The sequence below is a fragment of the Dipodomys merriami genome, unplaced genomic scaffold (genome assembly GCF_024711535.1).
Source record: "Dipodomys merriami isolate MVZ:Mamm:240054 unplaced genomic scaffold, mDipMer1.0.p SCAF_6, whole genome shotgun sequence".
In the NCBI taxonomy this organism is placed as follows: Eukaryota; Metazoa; Chordata; class Mammalia; order Rodentia; family Heteromyidae; genus Dipodomys; species Dipodomys merriami.
In genome coordinates, this window is record NW_027206179.1 from 52,555,571 (window position 1) to 52,570,540 (window position 14,970).

The window sequence follows — 14,970 nt, forward strand, 5'->3', positions numbered from 1 at the left end:
TTTCATGTCTGACAGGAGCAAGTGTGTGTTATGTGTGTGGAAAAAGAGAGACACTTATACATAAGCAGTTTTAGTTTGTCTTTGTGAACTAGTCTACTTTCTACATTTACAAATTCCTATGAAGCAAATGGTATATTCAGACAACCTAACTCTACCTAAGCAAAACTAGGGATTCTAAAGTGTAAAGCATTTTTATAAGTACTGCCTGGCATCTTCAGATTTTTTTCCTTGAACTTTTTCTTACAAATACTATGATATAATGGCTGTGACACAAAACAGCGGCTTGATAAAAAAACAAAAACAAAAAACCAAAAAACCCCCAAAAACTTCTGATGCAACAGCTCACAGAAATTTGAAGTCCCTGGTGGGAATTTCAGAATTCTTTCCATCACTGAAACTCCATTGTGCCCAATTCCTCAGCTTTTCTTTTTTTAAACTTTTAAAGATGCTGTACAGAGGGGTTACAGTTACATGAAAAAGGTCATAAGTACATTTCTTTTCAAACATTGTTACCCTTCCTTTGTTGTTCTCCTACCATCCCTTCCCTCCCCTACTTCCCTTACTCCTCCCCCACCCTTGAAGTTGTAACCTTCATTTCCAATATTATATAGTGTCTTGTTGGTATCATTGTTGCAATGGATGTTCCTGTGTACTTGTTTCAGCATTTTTGTTATTCCCCTTCCCCTCCCAAAATTAGATAAATGCATATACAAGATGCAGGGTACCAAAATCAATTACAGTGACAACAGAGGAAAGAACATACAAAAGAAACAAAAAAAAAAAAAATCACATAGTACATTGAAAACAACCACAATGAAGAAAGACCTCTGTGTCCATATCTTGGGCTTCATTTCACTTAGCATCATCTTTTTAAATATATTTTTTATTGGAAAACTAGTGTACAGAGGTGTTACAGTTACATGAGCAAGGTAATGAGTAGATTTCCTATTGAGCAGCATTGTTGCCTTCTCCTTTGTTTTCCCCCTACCATCCTTTCCCTCCCACCTCCACAACTACCACCACCCCGAAGTTGTAATGTTCGTTTTCAACATAGTGTTCATCTTATATAGTCATATGTACATAGCATTTGAGTTTTTCTGCTCACCTGACAAAATTATCCTAGATTTATGCTAATTATTGCAAATGAGGGAAATCATGGGACCTATATTTCTTGGATCTGGCTTAGTTCATTTAATAAAATGTTTTCCATGTCTGTCCATTTCCTAATAAATGGGGCCATGTCATGCTTTCTGATGGAATCATAAAATTCTATTGTGTGCATTTATATATATATATATATACATACAAACATATATACATATATATCATATATATGTACACACACACATATCCCCCTATGACCCAGAAATCCCACTTCTGGACATTTATATATACTTCTGGGCATAAACTATCTTTATTGCAGCATTATTCTCAGCTTTTTTATCTCATGTGGGTCTCAGCCTTAGAGTCTTCATGGAGGAAGACAATATTTTCTGATGTAATATTGTCTTCTTTCCCTTAAATTACTCAGCCTTCACAGGCAGGAGAAATCCAAAAGAATAAAATTAAACACATTGAGCTGGGCGCCAGTGGCTCACAGCTGTAATCCTAGCTACTCAGGAGGCTGAGATCTAAGGATCACAGTTCAAAGCCAGCCCGGGCAGGAAAGTCCGTCAGACTCTTATCTCCAATAAACCACTAGAAAATCGGAAGTGGCACTGTGGCTCAAGCGGTGGAATGTTTGCCTTGAGATGAAGACATGAGGGACAGCGCCCAATCCCAGAGTTCAAGCCCCACGACCAACCAAAAAATAAATTAAATTAAACACAACCATAACCACAATCATTACCACTAACAGAAAAACAGGAACATTTTTCCAAATAGTCCCAGAAAAGAGCTTCTATGCCTCCTTAGATCTTAGTCTTCTGGATGTTCCTGTGTGTATCACTGTGGACAGGGAAATAAAATTCTTCAACTTACCAACATTGGTAGAATTTTATCCCAGCCAAAGGAACTAAAACGATGCTGTTCCTTCCATAAATGTGAGAATTTTCAGAAGAAACATTTAAATCTACCTAACATATGTCTTCTTAATTGAGTACAACTAAGAAAACATAAAATGAAATAAATGATGTATTTAACACAATTGGTATTATGCTACATAAAATGATGGACATGGCATAATTCATGTCCTTGGGAATTAGACATTCATTTACAAACCAGACAAGCTGGAAGAATGTTTAAAAGCATGTAAATAATTGTGGAAGTTTAGAAAAGAGAAACTAGCCAGGCGCCCATGGCACATGCCTGTAATCCTAGCTACTCAGGAGGCTGAGATCTGAGGATCACTGTTCAAAGCCAGCCTGGGCAGGGAAGTCCATGAGACACTTATCTCCAATAAACCACTCAAAAACCGGAATTGACACTGTGGCTCAAGAGGTAGAGCGCTCGTCCTTGAGCTGAAGAGCTGAGGGACAGTGCCCAGGCCCAGAGTTCAAGCCCCATGACTGACAAAAAAAAAAAGAGAGAGAGAGAGAAACTTTATATTATAATTTACTTTCAAGTTCCTAGTTTGAACATTCTAAATAATCTATTTTACTTGCCATATTGAAATGTTTTTATCCCCTATACAACTGATAAGGACATATCTGAGTGACAAATATTTAATTAAGTGTCCAAAATAATTTCATATAGATATAAGTATGTAATAGATGTTTGTTTTGAGGGATCTATTGACTAATTTCAAGTTAGAAAAAAAATCAGTTCTTCCAATTGTCTCTATACACTAAATGGTAAATGTAATCCTCTTTGATCTTACTGTAAGTTTAATAACAATGGTATGAAAATAAAAATTTAAGACTAAAGATTTAATGAGACCAGGCGCCAGTGGCTCATGCCTGTAATCTTAGCTACTCACGAGGCTGAGATCTGAGGATCACGGTTCAAAGCCAGCACGGGCGGAAAAGTCCATGAGACTCTGATCTCCAATAAACCACTAGAAAACTGGAAGTGGTGCTGTAGCTCAGGAGGTAGAGCGCTCGCCTTGAGATGAAGAGCGCAGGGACAGCGCCCAGACCCAGAGTTCAAGCCCCACGACCAACCAAAAAAAGAAGATTTTATGATAAATTGCCACTGTAATCAGTTAAAAGACCCAAATTTAATGTGAAAAAATTATGCAAATAGTACACAAAGTACAATAACTACCAAAGTTTAGGAAATTATTATCAACTATAGCCTAACTCATCTCACCTAGGGTTCTAAGATGTAGAGACAATAATTCAAATCTTCCTCAGCCTTAGCTTTAATGCAACATAACTCTATATTATTAGGAGTTTTACTTTGCTTCTTCAGTCTTTTTATAGATCATAAAACAGCTTTTTATTTTTTCCTTGAGAAATGTATGGTAACTGAGTTGATTAAAGAAAAGTAAAAATAAAAAAGTAAAGACTGATATTTACTCTCAATTAACTATTATCTGAAAAAATCTAATAAATCAAGTTAAGTCCAAAAAATAACTGGCTAGCAAATGAAGCTCATAAAAACCTTCATTGCCACACTTGCATTTCTTTGTTAAGAATTCCATGGCACGTATCTTGTTTTGTATGCGGTTTCTTGAAGCTTCCGTAATAGGCCTATTTCTATAAATGTTTAAAGAGTAACTGGAGATAAGTGATATCATTTAGCTGGAAAGCAACTTGAAAATCTAAGCTACATGTAATGTGCAATACTGAAGCATTCTAAATAGGAACGTAATTAGATTTTGTTATCCACTCTAAGAGGAAAATCACTGAATTTCTTTAGGGTAAAGTTTTATACAGAAGGATACCAACATGTAAAAACTATGCACACTAAATTTAATTGATGATGCGTGCTTAAACATTGTGTGTGTAGGTGTGTATATGATTTGGTTTTTTTTTGACAAATTACTAGTATTTCTCAGAAAATAATGTGTGAATCCACACATTTTAATAGATTGTCAAAGGGTCTGCATAGTAAACATAATATGTCTAAGAAGGCCAATGACAGACCACCACATTGACCTTACTAGGACCATTTTAAAAGGCATTTTCTGGATATATTTTTCCCTTGTAGACAGTTGTAGAGATTCAAATATTCTATATTCTATATTTCACATTATCAAAATCAATATGAGCACTTTAAGTGTAATCATAACTTCTCTAATGAAAATTAGTTGATTATGCAAGATTTCTGTGAACCAGAGCTGTGTGTGTGTGTATATATATATATATATATACATATACATATATACATATATGTTTTTCTTACTCTAACTATGCTTTAACAAGTTTCGTCATTTTAGTGCATTTGATACTTCTGCCTGTAATGATATTACACACTTTCAAGTAAAACATTGTCCTCATTCTAGCCTAGTCCTACAAGAATCATATCATATTTCTATACTCACAAACATAATTTTATTCAATGAATTATGCTGCTTATTTATTTGTGTCTAATGGCTACCAAAGCTTAAGTTATATATGGCAAAAAATTCCATTGTTTTTCAAAAAAAATCATTTTTTCACACCAGGAATTCAGCATCTATTTACTCAAGAAAACAATTGGACTATTATCTTTAAAATGTATACCTCATAGTTTGTGTGCTGACAGAAAACCATAATAGCTATAGTGAGCTCCTGCTAAAATATCAATTCTGTTTTCCTACCTGTTATTTGCAGCATTTGATGAGAAAGCAATTTTGATGTTATAGACCTGAATAGTAAAGTTTCTTTATTTTTTATGTTTACCAAAAACTCCACAATTAAATAAAATAAATATATACTGTTTACCTAAGCCTGTCTTATTTTCTATTCAATTGGCATAATTGGAATAAAATATACTTCCCAATAATGAAAAAATTCTCATTCTAACAGTCATTAAAACAAATTGTAAATTAAATGTCACACATTGCTGCAATGAGCATTGCACAATAGTCAGCCCATTATATGTGGATTCAAGTCAATACACAGATTATAAGCAAGAGTACTAATATCCTTATACCCTAGCAGAAATTCAAGTTGATTATCAGAAAAGTGATAGCTAGAAACATCAGAATGGTTGGCAAGAAAGGAGGAATGACACAGAGATCGTTGAATATTTCTAAACTGGTTTGAACTATTTGGATGTTAAAAAAGTTCCATGATGCTTCAACTTTCCTCCCCTGTAAACAAGTTCCAGAGGCAGTCTATGCAGGCAATTCTCAATTGTTAATGAACATGAAAACTGTGACACTCTGAAAACAGACTCTATACAGCTTAGTTACAAGTACAAGGACACTGAAATACCATTTCATTTTTCAGTTGTAGAAGTATTGCCCAAAAAAGAAAAAAACATTTATAGTACATGTCCAAAATCTAGAGTCAGTTCTTACCAGAGAGGATTCTGGGTCAGGTTATAACAACAGAAGATAACACGCTGGCCTGTTTAGGTATGGTGAGTACTCAGCCTTTTGAGTAATAGAATGATATAGTGAAAGGCAGATTACCATGAAACGGACATGACAATAGCTCTATTTACATGCATGAAATTTTCTTCTAGATTTCAGAAAATTCAGATTATTCCTCCAAATTTAATTATTTTTCCCTTAAACTTCAAATGATTGCATAAGGGTTACAATTTAATGTGTCCATCTAGTTGTCCAGTGTTCCTTGGTCAGGTCCATCCACCCATCATTCTATCCCATCTTTCCTGTTTCCTTCTCAAACTCATATCATGTTTCCCATTTCACTTATCACATATGTGCTTTGAGTATTCTTACTGTATCTGTCCCTGTTCCATCCAAACCCTCCCATTATCTCCTCCACAAGACTTGTTTTGTGGCTGGATTGGGATTAGAACTCAAGGTTTAGACCTTAGTTTGGTAGGTGCTCTACTATGTGCCTCCAGCTACAAACTTTTTCCTGGATAATTGGAAATAAGTGTCTTACAGATTAGTCTGCTTGAGCTTGCTTCTAATTTCAATTCACAGACCTTAGACTCCCGACTAGCTAGATCTACCAGCACCAAGCCCACAAATGCTTTTGAAAAGACCAAAGCTTTGAAAATATATGCTTTCCATATTATATTTAACTCAGAAATTGTAATAATATTAATTTATTTCTCGAGCTGTATAATATACACAAAATTCAATTTTTCCCTTATATTATTCTGCCAAAAAATCCCACTTATCTCTTTCAAAAAATAGAGTAAATAGACTTTGCCAGCCCAACATCACCTATAAACTGCCTCCTTGGCAGATTTTCTATGTTGTCATACAACAATAATGACATCATTTTAGAGAAGCATTTTGCTTTGGTAAGAGCAACAGCCTCATATGATTAGGTTGCAAGACAGTTATCCTCATTTGCAATGTGAAAGAAGTAACCTTTCAGTAAATTAAAACCAACATTTCCTGTTAAATCCCATTGTAAATCTAATTACATTTTGAAAATCTAATGTTCGTGCAATGGTAAATTAATTCAGTAAACACTTGATATGATTGATCTTTCTGCTCTAAACCCATTTTTTTCAAGTTCTAAATTTATTGGGAAGAGGAAAAAAGAAAATACAAACAGCCTAGAGATCAAGTTAAGATATTGGTTATTTTTACCTTTAAAAAATGTGTAATCTAAGATGGGTTTGTCCCCCAGGCCTGTAATTTCAGCACATTGGAGTCTGAAGCAGAAATTAATGAGTTTAAGGACAACCTGTGCTAGTCTCTTGTCTCAAAAACAACAAGAAGGGGGGGCTGGGAAGGTGGCTCCGTGGTAGAGTGCTTGCCTTGCATGCATGAGGCCCTCGGTTCGATTCCTCAGCACCCCATAAGCAAAAAGAAAAAAGCCAGAAGTGGCACTGTGGCTTAAGTGGTAGAGTGCTAGCCTTGAGCTGAAGAGCTGAGGGACAGCGCCCAGGCCCAGAATTCAGGCCCCACGGCTGGACCCAAAAAATAAAAAATAATAAAAAATAACAAGAAGGAAGTGTTGGTAGTCTTTAGTTCTCCAGGTCTATTAGGTCTGGGTTTTAGGAATATGAACATAAATTACACTTATTCAATGATTTTAGTGACTTGTACATTTTAGTGAAATGTAATTCTTTATGTGACTATTTTTTATGAGTTGCTAGTTTTTTCACTTATTTATTCTTTTGTTTGTATTTTTCACTGTAAGGCATGAGCTATGCTGTTAGAGAACAAGCAAAAACAAAAGTAATATTGTTATTAAAGTAGACTATCAACTATTTACATAAGTATGTATTGTGGGTAGGTATTTTTATATATAATACTATTAAGATAATACACTAGTAGCATAAATTAATTGTGTTTAGTATTGGAAATGTAGAAAATTCACTGATATAATGATTCTATACTAGAGTTAAATAAAAACTTGCAAAGACATTTCAGAAAAGTTTGACTGACCCTGGTACCTAACCTCTATATCTTAGCTACTAAGAGGCTGAGTAGTTAAGAACTGAGGTTTGAATTCAGCTTGAGAAGAAAAATCCCCAAGACACTTATCTCTAGCTAAACAGAAGTGGATTTATGGTTAAAGTGAAGAGCATTAACCATAAACTAAAAAGTCAGGTAAGAACATCTCTAGGCCCCAAGTTCAAGACCTATTATCCACACACACATACAGACACACAAAAAAACACACACACACACAAACACACACACACATAGACACAAACACACACATTTTCCATTTATTCATCAAGTAGATATTATAAAATGTCTAATTTTCTAGGCATACTCATACAAAGTAACATCAAATATTTGTTTCATTCTGGAATATTTTATAATATTCTATAAAGTTAACATTTTATTAAGTAATCTTGTTAGTGACTTCAATGTGGGACAATGCAAACCATTTAACAATCTATTTAAATGAAAAGACTCATACATTTTTTCTGAGAAATACTATTCATTTGTCAAAAATAAATCATACACACACACATACACATGCACGCACATAACCACACATGGTTTAAGCACTCACCATCAATTACACTTAGTGTGCATGTTTTTTCTTTTATATCTTTCAAATTTAAAGTTAGCATTTATTCTAAGTCAATATTTATCTGACAGTCAAATCAAATACATTTACCAGAGACATTATAAAATTTATTTCATTACACAATTCTCCAAAAATGGCACTTAGGAAAATATAAACAATGAATGAATTGGCGATGCCATTTCTTTAAGACCTAGAGAGTACAGTATGCCAATATTTCTACAGAAGCACCTCGATTCTAATCAGCGCTTTGGATTACCATCAACACCACTGCTCATAAAAGTTAGCAAATTTTAAAGTCTGAAGAAGAATTCCTGTGTTTGCTTTGGCAGCACATATACTAAAATTGAAGAATTCCTTCTGTAACAAATATCAGGAAGCCCGGAGCAGCTATCACCCATGTCACCTTTTGTAAATTCCCCATCAAAACAAGGCTACTTGTACAGACTGCAACATAAAAATTTTTCTCAGCCAATCAAATTTTTCCTCAACAAGGAAAAAAGAAAAAGATGAACATCAGATACAAAGACAAATTGTTGGCTAGAAGTTCATAAAGTGCTAGTGTGCCAACCTTTGAATCAATAAAGATGTTCTAAAGCAACAAAAAATATAGAATCCATTTTTCACACTTGGGAGTTCCAATGTGAGACACAAAAACAATAACAAAGCCAGTTAGGAAGAGCACAAGCCAAAACACACAACACAGAAACTCCAACAAGCAGAATTCTGGCTAAGTCCAAAGTGATGGAAGAACTAAACACACGCATAGGCCGGGGAGGTGGGGTGGAGGAAGGGGATGGGTGGGGAGGGAAGGAAAGAGAGGGAGAAACTGAATCAAAAGAATAGCATAGGACTAGGACTGTTATTAGGATATTTAGGAATTTTATTGTAGTATAAACAAAAGTAATTTTGCTTAGACACAAGTCTGATTTCTGCAACTGACTAAACCACCAATTTCCTTTGCATATTTGTTTTTCTGGGGATCTTATAATAAAACCTTTTCACCTGAGGAAATCTGATTGTCTCTCTATTTCTTTCAAATTTAAGAGCTAAATAACACATATTCAACAAAAATTGCATTTTGAAAGGAGTGTGCTGAATAAAATATGTAGCTAGTTTACTCTGACTGGCACAGTAATAGAAAAAGAAAAAAAATACAATTCTCCTAAATATTGAAAGAAATTTTGAAAATTGGATCTTCATATATGATATTTTGTCCTTATTTCTGTTGTACTGGGATTTGATCCTAGATCTTTGCTCTTGATAAACAGAATTTCTTATAGAAAACATTTTTGTTCATGTTGAAGATATACCCATGTCAAGATTCACTGTATCTGTTTTCTATTTAGGTAAAGGTACTTTCCTCCCCTATTCTATACAATAACATGTACAGAAATATACCACATGGAGATTAACAGGAAGCTACTGCTGTAGTTCTTCAAAGACATTTTCTTCTGTGTAGATTAGACATATAATGTCTATTTATACAAAATACTGCTTGTAGAGGAACTTGGTAGATAGATGACAACAAAGTTTACTATTGTATTAGCATTATGTGCAAGGCATTAAATAGCATTAGTAGGTAGCATTACTAAAAATTTCTGGAGACAAGAAATTCATTTCTAGAGACAAGAAATGCTAACATCCATGATACAACTGATATAATTAACATGTTAGTGGCGGGGGGGGGGGGGGGGGCGAGGAGCCCAGAGATGTGGACCAGAAATAGGAGTAATGGTTAAAGCAGGTTGAAACATCTGGTTGCTGAGTACTAGGTATCCATATCTGTATTCCTAGGTCCTCAACTCTGATCCGATAATCATGATTCACAGACAACCTGGGCAGGAAAGTCTGTGAGATTCTAATTAATTGGCAAAATTCTGAAAGTGGAACTGTGGGTCAAGTGATAGAATGCTAGGCTCATGGGGAAGAAGGCCAAGTGAGAACACAAGGCCCTGAGTTCAAGCCTAGCTTGAACCCACACACAGTGGCTTGAAACAAAAGAACAAGAAATAGGGGAAATGGAAAATGTGTGAGTAACCAAGGTACACAATAAAACTGTTACTTATTTTTATTTTTATATATTTTTTGCCAGTCCTGGGGCTTGAACTCTGTGTCTTCGTGCTGTCTCTGAGCCTTTTTGTGCTCAAGGCTAGAGCTCCACAACTTGAACCACAGTTCCACTTCCAGCTTTTCTGAGTCATTTATTGGAGATAAAAATTCACATAAAATTTTCTGCCTGGGTTGGCTTTGAAACATGATCCTCAGATCTCAGCCTCCTGAATAGCTGTGATTATAAACATGAGCCACTGGCACTAGGCCAAAAGTGTTATTTAATATAATTGGAGCAAATGTTTCTACATCTGGTTCCAGCAGTCATAAATAACATAGCTAAATGAACAGCTTATTATTGTTAAGCCTAAGAATTTGGGGGAGAGGAATGTTCTATTTTAGTTTATTTCCATAGGTAGAAAAGTTTAATTTTACAAACCACAATTTGGTGACAATTAATTAAGATAATGTGCATAATTTTTTTTTTCTAAATGTACCAGAAAGTGAACATCTGCTCAACATTACTTTTGAGAACCAATAGACTGGTTAAACTTTAAGATATTTGTATGAATCAAAAAGACAAATTTTTTTCATATAGTTAAATTCAAATAGGTTTGCACATTTTTATTAGTTTGCGCCTGAAGCAAATTTTGGAGGAATGCCAAGGGACATAATAAAATATTTGATCCATGTTATAATCTTTTACTGCCCAAGTATAATTTTCAAGTTGAGAATGATATATTCAAATTCAGTAGCATGAATTTGGTCTAACTTGATAATCATTCTTACTAACAAAACTAAGCAACTGTTTTTGAATGCTTTATCTCTATCATGGAACAAGTTTCCATTTCTATTCATTAATATCTCTGTTTCATATGGTAAATGATATTTTCTGCATGTGTTAAGTGAAATTTTCCTAACCAAAGTTTTGAGCTCAAATCCTGAGCAATTAAGGAACAAACTGAAAATAACTCTAAATATCTGACCACCTTTATCTAGCACCAAATGAACTTCTTACATTTTAAACTAATAATGACAAAAGGAAAACATGTAATAGTTGAAATGTCACACTAATGATTTTTATACCACTAATGTATTGAAATTCCTTGCTGAGAATTCTTAATTGAACATTTAAATAGATTGTGGTTATGTCTTTCTAGAAAAGATTCTGGGAAGGAGAATTAGGTTTCTATTGCTAAGTTTAGTTTAAACCAGTCACAAGTGACCTTATATTGCAACGTCAAAGAGATTTCTTTCTTTCTCCCTTCCCTCCCCCAACTTCTTTTTTTTCCTTTCCTTGGGAATTTTCATTTGTCTAGACTGTGGCAAATGCTATTAGTAAAGTCATACAAGTTTGAGATTTGAGAGTAACCTGCCATGTCTCATCTAACTCATACCCTGTTATGGGCTCAGCAAGTGGCTGCATATGTTTATCCATTATCAAGATTTGTCAGAAACTTAGGATGAACATTATTAATAAAGTAAACTGTGAATTTTTAATATTTCTGCATCAATGATTTTCCATACATAGCAGAAGCAAGGGAAAATAGGCAATTATAAATCTCAGTAAAACAAATCAGTTCAGTAAATCAAATATTTGTGGGACAAGCAGCAATCCAGAAATTTTGATAAGATATAGCATTAGTCAAAAGTGATAGATGCCCTGAAACTGTAGCAGATTTTATGCACTATGTTCAATCAGCTCCCTCAAACTCTAAGATATGAGTTACAGGCCTCATAGCCCTCTGGTATTTAAGAATAGATCAAGAAGTGTCATCCTCTGTGAATAAAACTGATATCCTTTGTCACACTCTGTGATTGATTGGCCATCAATAATGTAGTCCTTCTTAGGATAGATGGCATCGTATGTGCTGCTGAAGAACCATCTAGACTTAAAATTAAGCTGAGATGTACTGCCAAATTGGACGAACAAAAACAATATAAAGCAATAAACAACATGGCAGCCTACTCAGCTATCCTATCATAACAAATATCAGGTGATGGCTTATAAAAACTAATTAATCACAGACATGGGAATTTGACTACCATTGTCTGAAAGAGCCTGAACATCTTAATTGTTCAATATTAATTGCCTAGCTTAAAATATGTATGTGACTTTCAGAGTTGGGTAGAGAAAAAAAAATTAAAGAGAACTGTACATTGAGAAGTTGCATATATAACCCAGGAAGATGTGCCTTAGATATGTTACAGGCTTACTTTAAACCATTTGCTCCAAAGTAACTGTAATTCAATGTGGTAGTTTAGCAAATTACAATGGATAGCTTTAACTCTATATTTAAAGTCATATGTTCATAAGCTTAAATCTAGATACCAGAATTTAAGCAATTACTGAAATGTATGAATGTCTCCTTAATATACTGATTACAATGTCTAAAAAAAGGTCTGTTTTTGGAGAGAAGATTATCAAATAACTAAACGAGTTTCCCTTAGATCAACTTTTTTCTTTTCTCAGCCCCAGATATCATTACCTAGAATTTGGTTGGATTTTTACTTCAGACATCTGAAATAGTCATATACTTGAGCACTTTTCAGTCAAGTAGATTTTTACTTTGGTTAATATGTTAAAATTCTTTTAATATATTTTATCATTTGCATTTAGGTCTAGTAACTTAGTTCTTAGATACCTATTTAAGAAAATAAGATCTCATTTCAATTTCTCAAATAATGCTTTTAGGATAAAAACTGCATCAATGATTTCCATTCCTACTTACTCCTGATATGTTTTAATTTTTTAGCTACAACATTTACCTTCTTTGTTTTTGCCCCACAATTTAGTAACCTTTGCTTTATTATCTCATATCAATGGTACTGCCAGTTTTTGTGAGACAATTCTCTATTTTGTGTGAGTTTCAATACAAATAAAAATCATTTTCTTTTACTAAAAATAATCCAGTGAGCTGAGGAGAATATTTCTCATCCTTCTCATTGAAAGGTGTTCAAAGTCTCATCTTTAGTTAATAATAGGACATAAGAGGGATGCATTTATAACTTCTAGTCTGCATCCTTCCATGTCATTTATACAGAAACCAAAATGGCAACAAAACTTATAGAAAACCATTACGCTTGTAGAAAATTTAAGCAAATTATAAGATACATCTGTCAAATACTTTAAAATCGAATCAAGCATTTCCTTAGGGAAAAACTAACCTTCTTGCCTACCATATAATTAAGCAAAAAATGTCTTTTGAAACTTGGTCGCCATCTCTTTGTTCTCAAAGGTCACATGGTACTATATGGTTTCAAGAATTGTCTGAGTTAATGTAATTTTCTGTGTTCTTTTTTCTCTTTGTGATTATGGAAACCATTTCATTGTAGTTTCATGCTGCCTTTCTGCTGTAGATTTCAAGTAATATAGCAATATACCTCACTCCTCCCATTAGTGCAATGTTTGGATGTGCCCAAGACAGTAGAACAGCAATGAGAATATCTCACCCATCTGAAAAAGAATCTCAGAACAAAGATCATCCAGTAGAAGACTCCCACCTGGAAAGAAATATCCAGACCTTTGGTTAGTGCTTGTCCTGAAAAGCAAGACCTTAGCTAAAACCATGCAACAGATTTTTCCCTGGGGGAATAAGTCACTATTAAAGATTGCTTTCCAGTTGTTATTAAGCCAATCACTTCAACAAGTTCATTAACAAACAATATTCTAAACCTTCAAGTTTGAAATGAATATATATATATATATATATATATATATATATATGAAAGACTTAAAAAGCTGTTCTTCATTATCCTTTGCTCACCCAACATGTACTAAGAGATTTTCAGAACCGTGCACACTGCATTAAATTTGTGAAGTAAGTATCTGTGATCTGGCCACAATTAAATTGAGATTCACTTTGGATTCCTTTTTAGCAAAACATTCCATACTTCTGTACGATAAAGAATTGATATATTCAAGAAAGACCCGTCATATGTCTGCTAATATTTTATACAGCACAAGCAAATATGCACATAGGTTCCCTTGAACATCCCATTGTACTTTTATTCATCACTACTCTGTCAAATACAGCAGACAACAACTCCAAGAGCTACAAAAAAGGTGAAAAGCAATTGGCAGTGAGGAAGTCCTACAGGGATAGTAAAACACTTTTGACCTTGCAGAGAAGAAAAAAAAAGGTAGGAAGAAATGCTGATTCAAGAAGGAAAGCCTTCCTGAAGCATTGAGTACCTGCGTTAAACTTCCCTCCTAGGCAGAACTAATTTGGTTGACAGATACCATGCAGCAGTTAATGTAAGCTGACACTGACCTTGCTGGCTTTACCTGAAACATTCCCTCATACAAATTTTTTCTCAAATAATTATTCCAATGCAATAGACTCAGAAAAAAGTGTCCATCCATACTGCCAGCGGTGTGAAACTTTCCTCTAGCTAAAATTGACCAAAGTTTGCCTCTAAGGAGAAAAAAAAATATTAGCTAGTCTTTGAGAGTTTTGTGGCTTTGGTATTATAGTGAAGAGTTTGTGGTTCCATGGGAAAAATATATTGATTATATGGGAGCAGTTTTACAATATTCTTAAGTACAGAATAGAGCAATGCTTCTTATGTACATATGCAAGAATTCTGTTTGGCAGAATAAAACCTACCTTTCCCTCTCAGAGTCAAAAAATTAGCCTATATACATACATTTATTTGAGAATTTCTGATCCATGAATATGTATTTTGTTTTCTCTCACAAACAATAATAGTGTTGATCTAGTTTCTTTCTAATTAATGAGTTCACTAAAACATAAAACTGTGTTCATTTTGATACCTGCATGAAAGCCATATTACATTTTTTGAGAAATAAATGTTTACATGCTACATTCTAACAAATACTTCTTATCTTGCTAATAGTTTTCTTTTAAATTGCAATTTAAAATTTGAGAGCTATGTATAATTCATTCAT

At 34.0% G+C, this 14,970-nt stretch overlaps 1 long non-coding RNA gene across 1 annotated transcript in view; it reads right to left on the reverse strand.

Annotated features, from left to right (window-relative positions):
* The window catches only part of LOC138813529 (uncharacterized), a 46,188-nt gene that overhangs the window by 20,592 nt on the left and 10,626 nt on the right, over positions 1 to 14,970 (reverse strand). Inside the window, exon 3 of the long non-coding RNA XR_011367839.1 lies at positions 13,512 to 13,562. This is a non-coding gene — a long non-coding RNA (uncharacterized lncRNA). The remainder of the gene's footprint in view (positions 1 to 13,511; positions 13,563 to 14,970) is intronic.